The 13,529-nt window shown below is 37.5% G+C and overlaps 1 long non-coding RNA gene across 1 annotated transcript; it reads right to left on the bottom strand.

The window, feature by feature from the left end:
* Positions 1-8,757: 8,757 nt before the first annotated feature.
* Positions 8,758-10,583, bottom strand: LOC307140296. Its single transcript, XR_013818233.1, has 4 exons — positions 10,526-10,583; positions 10,168-10,211; positions 9,830-9,950; positions 8,758-8,894 (listed from the first exon to the last, which is right to left on the bottom strand). It is a non-coding gene; the product is annotated as an uncharacterized lncRNA (long non-coding RNA).
* Between the last annotated feature and the right edge of the window lie 2,946 nt (positions 10,584-13,529).

Here is a 13,529-nt window from a genome sequence, read left to right on the forward strand (position 1 = left end):
AACTAAAATACACAGTACATGTATATGTACTTTGTCCACCCTGATTGTATTTCTGTGACGGACCGGAGACTGTCACAAGCCATCATGCTCACAATGTCTAAATCCTTGAAACATGCCACATTGGTAACAGCATTTGCTATGATTTTTACACATCTGTGCATCAGTGTGTGTCGCCTGCTTTTATGCTGTGAAATAGGCTGTATGAAATGAAAGCCATGTTAGGAGCAGCACATCACTAGCAGCTGTTTTGGAGGTGAAGGGCGCAGTGTGAGGACGCAGAGGTCAGAACTGCTATGTCTGGGTGTCAGACTGTGGCGGTGGCACGTTTTACAACACCCTGCTGAATCTCATCCTGTCTAGCTCATCCCTTTTTCCTCCTCCTTTTACCTACATGCCACATTACATTTTGAAGGTGAATCCCATAAATACGGAAATTATGAAGCAGGTTAAATTACCCTGGAGGCTGCCTCTATGTGAGCCTGCCAGATATTTTTGCAAGACGGCTTCCGTTTGGGAAGATGTCGTACGAATGGCAGCAGAAGCCCTGCAGCTGGCTGCTCTAGTCTTTTGCCGGAAATGGCTCTTAAATCATTGCTTTATTCTTCCTGAAAGAAATCATGCCTGATGACACAGGGAGAAATGAGAGGTAGAGAGATATGATTGAGATAATCCCTGAGAGGCCCTATCATTCCGGGTTCATTCCTTATATCTATAGCTTCTACTTCCCTCTCCATCTTTTTTGATCTGTACAAATGGGATGAGAAAATTAGCCTAATCTCTATGAGGATTCAGATGGGTTCATGCGCAGGCATGCATATACTCAGCAGGTGCACTGACCTTCTCTTTGGTTGCCTTCTTTACTTTTTCTTTTCTTTTTTCTTTTTTTCCTGCCTTCTTTCTTTTTCTTCATCTTTACATAGTATGTGTAAGCTAGTAGTAAAAGACATTTACCAATTGAGAGATCTTTCTCTCTTTCTTCATTTTTCTTATTTTCTAATTAGAAAGATCTCTTATAATTCAAGACAAAACATCAGAAAGTTTATGGGATACATTTAATACTTTTTGCAGCAGTTGAATGAGAGGTCAAACTTGCTGGCAGCAAAATAAAATAACACAAGGATTTTGGCAAATGAGAGCAGCATCCATAAAGGCCTTAATGTAACACAATGAAGCACTTCTTTTTTGGCTAGCTGTGTATTTGCCCGAAGTGCAAGTGCAAGGACAGGGGACAGCAGTGAGTCTTTGAAACATACTAATCAAAGATTCATGGACACGCAGCTTATAAAATCCTGAAAGGCACAGAACAAATATAGTCAGCTTTTATTGAAAGTTAGAATAATTTGCTTAGTGAGATGTTACCTTGCTATAACCAAACTGTTTCGTTCATTAAGTCAAGCATTGCAGGATTTTTTAAAAGCTATAGCAGTATAACTTTACTTACTTTACTTTTTATTTATTTCTCAATCTTCTGTGTTCTTTCTTTCTTTCTTTCTTTCTTTCTTTCTTTCTTTCTTTCTTTCTTTCTTTCTTTCTTTCTTTCTTTCTTTCTTTCTTTCTTTCTTTCTTTCTTTCTTTCTTTCTTTCTTATCCTGCATTCTTATCCTGCATTCGTATCCTGTATTCAGCCGGGGGGTTTATTTTATATCTTCTTATTTCAACATGTTATATCTGATGATCATGTAACATGACATTCCATGACTGTTATCAATCTGTGATGAATGATCAGGTTTTTTTCTTAAGGGATTTGCCTTACATTCAAACCATCACCAGAAAAGTGTCATTTCAAAAAGAGCAAATGCATTGGCACTCAGATTCGTGCATGTCTTTTGGATAGCTTGGATAGCTTTTGGATAGCGTGTCCCATGTCGGTCAGAGGAGAGGGAGTGGGTGCAGAAGGGAGAAAAGAGCCAGGAACGACCACAGCTGCTGGATGATGGGACTTGGCCAAGGCCCCCTGCTTCCACTCTCATTTGCCAGCACTGTGGAGTGGAGCGTGCTCAATAAGAGCAGAGTGGACTAGGCCACAGGGGCAGCAGGGGCACAACCTGTCAGAAGCGGCAGTGCCAGCCCACTGAGCCATTTGGAGGTACTGATGACTCAAAGTGACTTTCATAAGTTCCACTCTGAGAGTTGTCATTGACCCAGCTCTAGCCAGCAGTAAACATCCACGTCAAATTTCTTTGAGATCGAATCGACAGGGAGTTGACGGGGTGTAATTCTCAGAAAAAAAGATCATACAAGATAGAGTTGGTCAGTCTGTATAAGCTGCATGAACTGATAAAATGTATACATTGAATGCAGTATAACCTGCTTTGGATAAAGTTGGCTGGCAAAAGTACGTAGTTTAAATACATCCCATTTACCATCTTGACAAGCTTTAACCTTTTATAAAAAATAGAGATTGATAAATAACATGGACGTGACCTTTTCTGATCCTGGCCATCTGTCCAGGGTGCTACAGCCCAAGACCCTGGGATAGGCTCCAACATCCCACAACCCTACAGAGGACAAGCGGTTTGGAGAATGAATGGATGATTCAGTATACTGTTGGTATGGAGAATATACATATTTTTAAATTTGTAATCACCTTTTAGCCCTGATTTTGGTATGTAGCAGCAATTTGGTATACATCTGAAGGAGGTTGTGGGGGAAATGGAGTTACATCCAACTAACTGAAGCTCTAAGCTAGATTAAAGTCAACAAAGTCACCCATGGTTGTCACAGACCCTTGAGGATTGACAGGCTGTCGACAGTTTTAAAATAAGTGAAGAAAGATGACAGAGTTACAAAAGGGCTGCGGGGACCCAAGTGTTCAATGGAGGCTGTGAGACAGGTAATTCACTGGTAGGAACCCCGGGGAAAGCATGGCTTCTTATCATTCCCCAGTCCCCTCTTTGTTCTGCCGGAGCACTCGGTGCTATGATTCACCAGATGCGCTGGAATAAATGTGGGGTTTTTTTGTGCTTCTTTATTATTTTTGCGAAAGTGACTAGAGATTAATATTGTTGTTGATAACAGCTCTTCCATCTGCAGCACCGCAGATGCCGAGTTCATCTACTACATCTAATTTGAGATCAAATTCCTGCTGTTGTGTCTCGGCTGTGACATCTCTGTCTAAACCTTCCCTAGAAGGCTGGAGGGGGGCTTTGCCTATCTGATTGCGATTGTAATTGCATGCGGCAGAAAACCACCACAAAGTCATCAATCAGCTGGTATCCATGGGAGGTTTAACCGAATTTCATTTTCCCATTTTGCAAGACTTATAGCTAGTGTGAGCGCCAGTCCACGGCAGAGAAAATTAGTTTAATGGGGAATGTCATATGCACTGCGTGACGTGGTAGCATCCATCAGGACGCTGGCCGCACATATGTGCTTGCCTCTCATTTGGCAATAATAGTTTTTGTTTTCCGTCTATGTAAACTAAAATAACCTCAATTATACACACAGGAATATGTGCGCATACAAAGTTTTACATTTAAAAATAGCAGAACTTTAGTGGTTTTTATTTTTATTTTAAATACATCTTTTTATTAACCTTTTATTATGAAATTAGATTATTATTTTTTGGTGGAGAAAGGTGCCCACACAGTTGTTTTTCTATCTTTAAGCTACCTTTACTTGAAACATGATAACATGTACTGTATGAGGAGAAAGATAAGATCCACAAACTGTGCTGATTTTTTTCTTACTTTTTAATCTAGTGGAAAACTTGTATCAACGAGCAATATAAATCACATTACTGTCGTAATTAGCTGTCAAAATACAGCTCGGAGGGATTTTGCAAGTAATGGTTTCATTGTCACAATATACGAATTAGGTTTGTATGTGAGGCTGTCTTCAAGCTGCTGTAAGGTGTCTCCTGCGGTTTGCAGAGCCGTCGCCTCCTGGGGTCCACTTCATCATATCAGGGAAATAAAAGCATGCTAGAAAAGAAGTTGATAAGAGATACATATGAGGCATCAAGCAACCTGTCAGCAAGGATGTTTCTCACAGGCACTTTTTATGCACCTTTACAAGGGTCCAGATATTTCCTGCAGATGCCTTCAAAGGTAGTAATAATGTAGATTTTCACAAGGAGTGTTAGTAATAGTACCTTTTATGATGTGCCATGAAATCTCCTCGTTTTAGGTTTCAATTAGAATCATGGTACTTGTTAGATGAGCAATAAAGTATATTGAAATTCAGACTTTTTTTTCCTTCTCCCCAATTAGAAAACTGAAGAGATTAAAAAAAAATATAAGAAATGGATAACATTCCAAAACTACACAATTGACCGATTCTGTAAAAACATTGAGGTCAGTTTCAATGTTTTTGAAAGAAGTCACTTATGCTCACCAAGGCTGAAATAGTATTATTTTCTATTTAAATATATTTTAAAATGTAATTGAATCAGTTGAGGGCAAAGCTGAATTTTTATCAGCCATTACTTTGGGCTTTTATTGTCACATGATTCTTCAGAAATCATCTAGATATGCTGATTTGGTGCTCAAGGATAATTTCTTATTTTTATCAAAGTAAAAACAGATGTGCTGCTTACGATTTTTGTGGAATGAATTTTCAGATTTTCATTTTTTAATTTAAAAATAACAACTTTTGAAATATATATATTTTTTGTAAAAATTCAAACGTTTTTGTCACGTTTGATCAATTGAATGTGTCCTTGCTGAATAAAAGTAACTTCCAAACTTATGAACTGAGGTGTACATTTATTATTATAATTTATATAATATTATTATTAACTTTGAATTATAATATTTGCATATAAATTCCAATATGCATATGGTTTGCAAAGCAAAAATGTGTCTGCATTATGTATTGGCTTGGGCACAATGACGATGGTAGAGTCAGATTAACAATGAATAGGTACGTTTATTAATACAGTGCAGCAGGAACACAATCCAATGCAGGCAAGTAATGATGATTTTTGTTCACCCAAAATGGAAAATGTAATGTTTATCTGCTTACCCCCAGGGCATCCAAGATATTGGTGATTTTGTTTCTTCAGTAGAACACAAATTAAGATTTTTAACTCAAACTTAAAGGTCCCATGGCATGAAATTTTCATTTTATGAGGTTTTTCAACATTAATATGAGTTCCCCTAGCCTGAACATTGTCCCCAAGTGGATAGAAATGTTGATCGGTGTAAACTGAGTTCTGGCTGTCTTTCTCTGCCCTTGAGAAAATGACAGGCCAGACTAGCCAATCTTGAAGTCTCCTGTTATGAAGTCAAAACAAGAAAGGTTACCTCCCTTTCCTCCGCCCAGAGAATTTGGCACGCCCAAGCGAGCGCTATATTTTTTTGTCCTCGAGAGATCATGGCTTTTAAACGAGCGAGGCATGCCAGTTGCTCAGTGTTTGGATGTACAAATGAAAACAAAAGTCTTTTTTCAGTTCCTTCTGATCTGTGATCAGTGATTTATTATGTGTAGCTAATTATTTATTATTCGTGCATCTGGCCCACAGCGGAGGCGCCATACGCGGCGCGAGATTAAGCAGAAGGGGGGTAAGCGTGAGCGTATCCGGGCTAGCCAGCCTAGCCCCACAATAAACTGGATTACATTCGATTACTGCTGTTGTATCTTTGTTTGCGCTGTGTACTCAATGCGCGTCACTGACACTTTTCATAATTATGATAGGAACATATCTAAAAATAATGCTATAATCAACACTTACTCGTAACTCGTTCATCTTGACAGCTGTAATGGTACATTGCATGTGTTACAAAGTTGGTAATAAGGATGAAGACGGACTCGGTGTGACTGGGACTCGTGTTTATTCAGAACTCTCAGATACAAACACAATAAACTCGCGCTCACAGACAGCGCTCTCACAAATCAGTAGTTACTATAAATAACTTTGTTAGCAATCGCTCCGTCTCTGGTACATTAGTATACGCGAAATAATCATTCTTTTGAACTGGCTGTAGGGTTTAATTTGGATTTGTCTGTGCATGTTTTTTTTTTACTCTCATAGATTTTGTTACCATTCACATGCATTATACATCTGACAGACTGCAATGAAAATAAGTAAAAAAATCTTAATTTGTGTTCTACTGAAGAAACAGTCACCTATATCTAGGATGCCCTAGGGGTAAGCAGATAAACATCAAATTTTCCCTATCCCTTTAAGTGCCAGGGAGGATCATGGGGAATGCAGTCTGTGACGTTAAACAGCCGTTAGACAACGAGTAATGAGTGTGATGACAACTGCAATGATATAATTTTATGTGGCTCTTCATTTACACAGAACTGAAGCCTAAACGTTTACGTGAAGCACTGTTCTTTGGCTCCCATGAAGTGCCTCTGTTTCCTCAAGGAAATGCAGATCTAGTTAAAATGTTTCTGTTTAGTTTTGCCTTTGTTTTGATTTAAATCTCAGGCCCTTTTTGTTGTTGTTCTGAAGGGAAGGTAAATCAGTATTTCCTGTCGCTCGAAGGTCTTTGTGGTCCCTTTTTGTTGGTCTCCTTCCATTACAGAAATCAGCCTCATTTCTTCTGCCTCATTTACAGGCTGATTGGAGCTGGGCAGGAGGATAAAGGCCAAAGCACTGCAGCCTGATTCACTCAGATAATGAACGAGATCCATAATTAGTAAGAAGAAAGCTTCTGTCTTTCATATGGCATGAATAGATTTCGAGAGAGGGAGCGAGTGTGTGTGCGTGATCAGTGATTTGTGGGTGAGACCTTTGTGTCATCGCTAATTGCCGCTAATGAGTTGTCTGTTCAGGCCGTGTGTCAGTGGAATGAGAGTGTATAACTTCCATATATCAATGTTCTCGTTGCATCCTCATGTCCTTGTATTAGTTTTTTCTCTCTCGTCTTTCCTCCATCATCATCATCATCATCATCATCATCAGGTACAACATTCTGACTTTGAGCACAGACATGTCATCTGGACTCTTAGAGGTTAATTGTTTGCATCCTTGCCCCAGGCGAGGACATCATTGAACATCTGTGGGGTTTCATATCCTGATCTACAAAAAGAACCAATGCCTTAAGCTCCCAAGGAAGCTGAAGAATCCTTTATGCTGTGTGAGGCAGCGGAGTGAGTCTTATGTGAAGTTTATTACTCATTAGTGCTGGCTCTAAAGAGGAGATATTTCCCTCTCACAGTAATTGCTAATTGAGTATGAGGTAAAAAGCTAACTGAGGCTGTGATTGACTGAAATTCATGGCTCAGTTACAAATACTTGATCTCTAACATCATCGCAGGGGGTATTGGCTCTTAAAAGAGCATCATCAGAAATTATTGCAAAGCTTTGTGTGAATGCACCCTCTGGATGATACTTAAGCTCAGGTTCACTCTAGTTGTCTCTTTTTTTCTCTAAACCTCTGCTGGAAGTATTTTATAACACCTCTAAAAACACAGTCGCTGCGTAAAATGAAGGTACACGGTGAATATTTTACATCCACTATAAAATATACTTTTATGGATAATTATCCTTTTTCTTCATAGAGTTTTTCCTATGTATTTATGATGCCAAAGAAAATCTTAAAACAATTACTGAAAAGCACTCGAGGCATTAAGTGACCTCAGCAGACCTTTGCGTTTGTAAATTTAGTTGGTTTAAATGGTGGTGTCATATAAGCATTGGGTTAAGAAGGCTAGGTAGTGGTAATGCATATGCATATTTTAAGCTCCCCCAACACAGAGAGAGAGGTTTTGAACCACAGAGGCCACTGCTGGTGTTAAGGCTGGGCCTGTGGGTGGCAGAGAGAGAGAAAGCGAGAGTTCAGCGCAAAACGAGTAGTCTGATCTGCCTCTGCTGCGGCTGAGTGGACACGACTGTGCTGCAGTCATTTAGACGTGTGATGGAATGGAGATGTGACAGATTTCTAATAGACGTGTAAATTAGTAATAGGCGTACACTGTAAAAAGAATACTGTGAAAAATACAGCAACTTGCTGGCAGCAATTAGCTAGTAAGTTGCTGTATTTCATTTCACAGTATTCTTACTGTAAATGTAATCGCAGTAACTTTAAAATTACTGTACATTTTTTTACAGTAATAATCACAGTACTGTATTTCATAACTACTACTGTAATGGGGATTACTGCATTAATTTTGTGTACTGTAAAATAAAGACAGTCACAAATGCCATTTATTTTCTCACTTTTAATTAAAAAAATTCATAAAATAAAAATAGTATAGCATAATTTTTTTCAATGTTACAATTTTTCTGTGAACATTTAATTTCATCACTTTTCTGAACATACAAAAAACTTTTCTGAACAAACAAAACAATCAATATTTATTCAAATGTTACAAATGTATAAAAATTTAATGATTTAAAAACAGCAGGATTTCAAACCTATATATTTTCTGAACATACATTTTTTTCAATAAGTTAACATTTATCTGTGAATAATTCATTTCATTTCAACACTTTTCTGAGCAAACAAAACAATCAATATGTATTCAAATTTTTGGGTAAAATTACAAATCTATAAAAATTAAACGATTTAAAGGGATAGTTCACCCAAAAATTTAAATTGTGTCATCCTTTACTCACCCTCAACTTGTATGAATTTCTTTCTTCTGCTGAACACAAAGAAAGATATTTTGAAGAATGTCGGTAACCAGACAGTTGATGGGTCCCATTGACTTCCATAGTAGGAAAAAAAAATACTATGGAAGTCAATGGGACCCATCAACTGTCTGGTTACCGACATTTTTCAAAATATATTTTTTTGTGTTCAGCAGAAGAAAGAAATTCATACAGGTTGAGGGTGAGTAAATGATGACACAATTTTCATTTTTGGGTGAACTATCCCTTTAAAAACAGCAGGATTTCAAACCTGAATATTGTTTTTCTCCAAGAAGTTTTTTTTTTTTTTCATAACTATTATTCTTTTAAAACTTGACCTGGACTTCCTGGGCTGGAGTCTTCTACCCTGTAGAGGAAGAAATTCATTATTAATGTAAAAGTTTAAAGCAAGACAGATGGGTTGATGACTTATACATAAAAGTTTTAAATAATTTTTTGTATTTTTTATATGCTTTGTTGGTGGTTTGTGGAGTAGCATCCCCCGGGGCTGATATTTTTTATAGCTTGAATAAAGATGTAAAATGTAAATTTATTTTCGTTAACACAATTCTTATGGATTCTTATATTCTTATGGAGTTGCAACTCGACTCTTATTAGACAGTATTGGTTTCTGTCATTTGCCATTACTTTAATATTTAATAACTGTCTACATGAATAATATTATAAAATTGTACATGAATATCCCACATTTCTGCCACAATACCATGTTTACAGTTAGTGATACAACAGTGAATGGAAAAGTATTCTAACTGGCTGGTGTTGTCACACAATGTTCCTCCTGTTTTTCATGTCAGTGTTGTTGAATCACCTTGTGTTGACGCTGTAAAACTGCATGATTTGAAAATGATGCTTGGCAGGCCTAAAGGGATAGTTCACTTTAAAATGAAAATGCTATTATCATATACTCAACCTCAAGTGGTTTCGAACCTGTATGAATTTCTTTCTTCTGCTGAACACAAAATAATATATTTTGAAGAATGTCAGTAACCAAACAGATAACTGGAGCCAGTGACTTCCATAGTATTTTTTTCCTCCCGACTATGGAAGTCACTGGCTCCAGTTAACTGTTTGGTTACTGACATTCTTCAAAATATCCTCTTTTGAGGTCAGCAGAAGAAATAAATTTATACAGGTTTGAAACAACTTGAGAGTAAATTTTAAAGTGAACTATCCCTTTAATAGACAAGTTGCGGGCCACCTCTGACTTTCAACCACCAACTACCCACCCAAACTGGCTTCCAGTTATTCCAAGGTATTCAAGGTAACAATTAAAAGTCTCACCTGGTATTAGTTGTTCTGCCAGTCATACTCAATGAAGTCCCTGATGAATGATGCCACGTGTGGATTGAGGCACTCGGTTTTTTTTTTGGACCACCTTCCCAGTTCGTCTGCTAATCTGGACCTTTGAATTAATCAAATAAAAGACGTTATAAATGTAATTTCGCCAGATAAGACAAATATTAATACAATATATGCTCCCAAAAGTCGGGAATGGCACTTCAAAAGGCTATTAACAATCTAACGTTATAGTTTCTGCAGCTTGAAGGCAATGAAGTTCAGAAAAATCATGAAATTATTAAAAATATGTTAAGTAACGTAGCTTAACAGATAGGTACTACCTCAAGCTGCGTTTTCTCGGCCCGCTTAACTTCAATGTCTGATTCTTCAGGCGGCAACAGCAAGCAAGAGAAAAAAACGAGAGATTATTAAACGGCTACCGCGCCAATAAATACAAAAAATTACACCATTTTAAATGAATGTCATTTCACAATGCTAACGTTAGACTTTAATCAAATTAAAGACGTTAAAAATGTAATGTTGCCGGATAAGACAAATCTTAATACAGTAGCCTACAGCCCATGCCATGCTCCCACAAGTTTGAATAGCATTTCACCAATCTCGTTTCTGGGGGTTTACGTTCAGAAAAATCATGATGAATCACTATGAAAAATAGGTTAAGTCTTAGGCCTAACGTACCTCAGCTGCGTTTTCTTTCAGCTCGAGACCGTCGAGAGTCGGCAGGCTTGGTTCACTCCCTCACGCGCAAGTGGTGACAGGAAAAAAAAAGTGAACATATTATGTGACGTATCTGCACCAAAAGAGATCACATACACAATTCCAATTTAATTTTTATTTAACAATGCTATCCTTCTATAAACTAATGACGTTATCAAATGTTGCCAGACTAGAAAATATATCGAAATCATACAGAAATATATATTTGTGGTAATAAAATTATAAAATGCACACACAACATGAGACGAGTTTACTACGAAGTGTGCTGCTCATTACTCTTTTCTCTCTCATTGCACTCTTAAAGTTGAACAAACAGGTGACTTTACAAGAGTAAACTTTGGAAATAAATTATGTTACCTTTCTGAAGTAAAAATTCAGATGAAAGTGGGAAATCTCATAGCTTTCCTTGGCTGAAAAAAAATCTTCTAGAAATTGCTGTATTGTGATTCACAGGAAAAAAAAAATACTGTAGAATTTACCCGCAGTTGAAAAAAGACCATGATGCTTTGCAGATCTACAGCAACATGCTGTATACAGGTTCTACAGTAAGTATTTGCTCATTTTACAGTAATAATGCTGTGAAAACTACAGAAATTTGTTACAGTGTATGCTTGGCATATTTGAATCTGGCACTGACATGCAATTGTATCTCCAAAAATTGATGTGTGTGGTTGAAATTGACTGTCGTTTCTTACCATTAACTTTTGTACTGGAACATCTCATTATTCCCAGCAGCAGAACAGGATCTCCGCAAAAAAGGTCATGTGACTGTGGTTTAAAATTGCTATGGCTTACTAAACCCCTATTTGTGTGAGTTAAGTAATTGAATATGGGGAATTCCCAAAAATAACTATCTATCTATCTATCTATCTATCTATCTATCTATCTATCTATCTATCTATCTATCTATCTATCTATCTATCTATCTATCTATCTATCTATCTATCTATCTATCTATCTATCTATCTATCTATCTATCTATCTATCTATCTATCTATCTATCTATCTATCTATCTATCTATCTATCTATCTAATCGACACTAGTCTTTTTAGAGCTACAGCTTTGAAACAACCAGTTTCTATATACAGTGCTATATACAGTGCATCCAAAAAGCATTCACAGCGCTTCACTTTTTCCACATTTTGTTACAGCCTTATTCCAAAATGGATTAAATTAATTATTTTTCTCAAAATTCTACAAACAATACCCCATAATGACAGAAAACCTCATACTGGGGCAAAGGTTCATCTTCCAACAGGACAGCAAACCTAAGCACACAGCCAAGATAACAAAGGAGTGGCTAAGGAACAACTCTGTGAATGTCCTTGAGTGGCCCAGCCAGATTCCAGACTTTAACCCGATCGAACATCTCTGGAGAGATCTGAAAATGGCTGTGCACCGACACTCCCCATCCAACCTAATGGTCCTGCAAAGAAGAATGGGAGAAACTGCTCAAAAATAGGCGTGCCAAGCTTGTAGCATCATACTCAAAAAAACTTGAGGCTGTAATTGGTGCCAAAGGTGCTTCAACAAAGTATTGAGCAAAGGCTCTGAATATTTATGTACATGTGATTTTTGTTTTGTTTTTTATTTTTAATACATTTGCAAAGATTTCAAACAAACTTCTTTCACATTGTCATTATGGGGTATTGTTTGTCTTTTAAAATGTTTTTAAAATGTTTAAAGGGGTGGTTCCGTGTTTTTTTTCTAGGCTTGGTTGTGTTTATGGGGCGATGTATAACATGTCTTAATATTTCTTTTTTTTTTAAACGCTGTATGTTTCTTATATTTTACCTTTATTCCACACCGCTGTCTCCACTGTCCTTTGAACGGTTCGTTTGCTTCCTGCTTCTATGAAGCCCATCCCTCTGAAAAACGCAATGGTCTTAGATTGGTTAGATGGCCAAATGTAGTTTGTAGTTCTGCAACAGCTCTCTCTTTTTCGTAATGACTGCAATGTGGCCTCGCCCACTTTGTTGCGTGTTCGCGGGGGCAGTGTTTATGTTAATAGTAAGGGTTTATGATGTCACCAACCCGTGAAGAAGCTTGTTGTAGTCCAAACCGGACGTTTTTGTAGGCAATAAACTACCATAACTTTAAAAGACAATATCTCCGTTTGCATTGAACTTTCAGCGCTGTAACTTTACAGATACTGTTTATGCTCAAGCAGCAACATTACACACTAACTAAAATTTAAAAAGTGAAATCACATGCAACCACCCCTTTAAACAAAGTTTTGTCAAGCTAACATTCAAAGTTTGTCTTTTCATAATTAGGGCCGTATTTTCTGAAGCGCATTGTGCAAGTGCACTTAGGGCATGTCCGAATTCACTTTTGCTAGTTTAACGATGGAAAAAGTGGTTGGTGCGCCAGGAGCATAGAGGGTTGTGTCTCTTAATGTGTCATGGGTGTGTTTTTGGCCATGCAATAAACCAATCAGAGTGTCTCCCATTTCCTTTAAAAGCCAAGTGCGCTTGCTCCGTGTCATATTGCTATTTATATAGTGGAATATAGACACCCTCAACCTGACAAGTCAGTTTAAATACGTGTGTGTTTTTCCACGATTGGCCAAATAATTAGCCAATTTCATTCTGCAATAGGTCATTCTGATACATGCAATGACTATACAGTATGGCATGTATGCATTTTTATCTTATGTACACAATAATAATCTTTAACATTGTAATCCTTTTATTTCTAATATTTGGCATATGTTTGCGTGCTGCTGTGTATCCCTGTCTGTGTAATAAGTAGGTTGTACACGCGTTGCACACCCGCCTATAGGTGCATATTACTAACGCTCCCTTTAAATAACAAAAAAAACAAAATGCATTGACTTTAGACCAGGTTTTTGTCGATCAGTAGCACAGTCATTTTCAGTTGCCTCAAAATAGCAACACTGCAACAATGCGCTTAAACACACCTAGTTTTCAGACCAGCACGCCCATGGGTGAACAGATGGGC

This window comes from Gobio gobio (genome assembly GCF_949357685.1).
Source record: "Gobio gobio genome assembly, chromosome: 16".
Lineage (NCBI taxonomy): Eukaryota > Metazoa > Chordata > Actinopteri > Cypriniformes > Gobionidae > Gobio > Gobio gobio.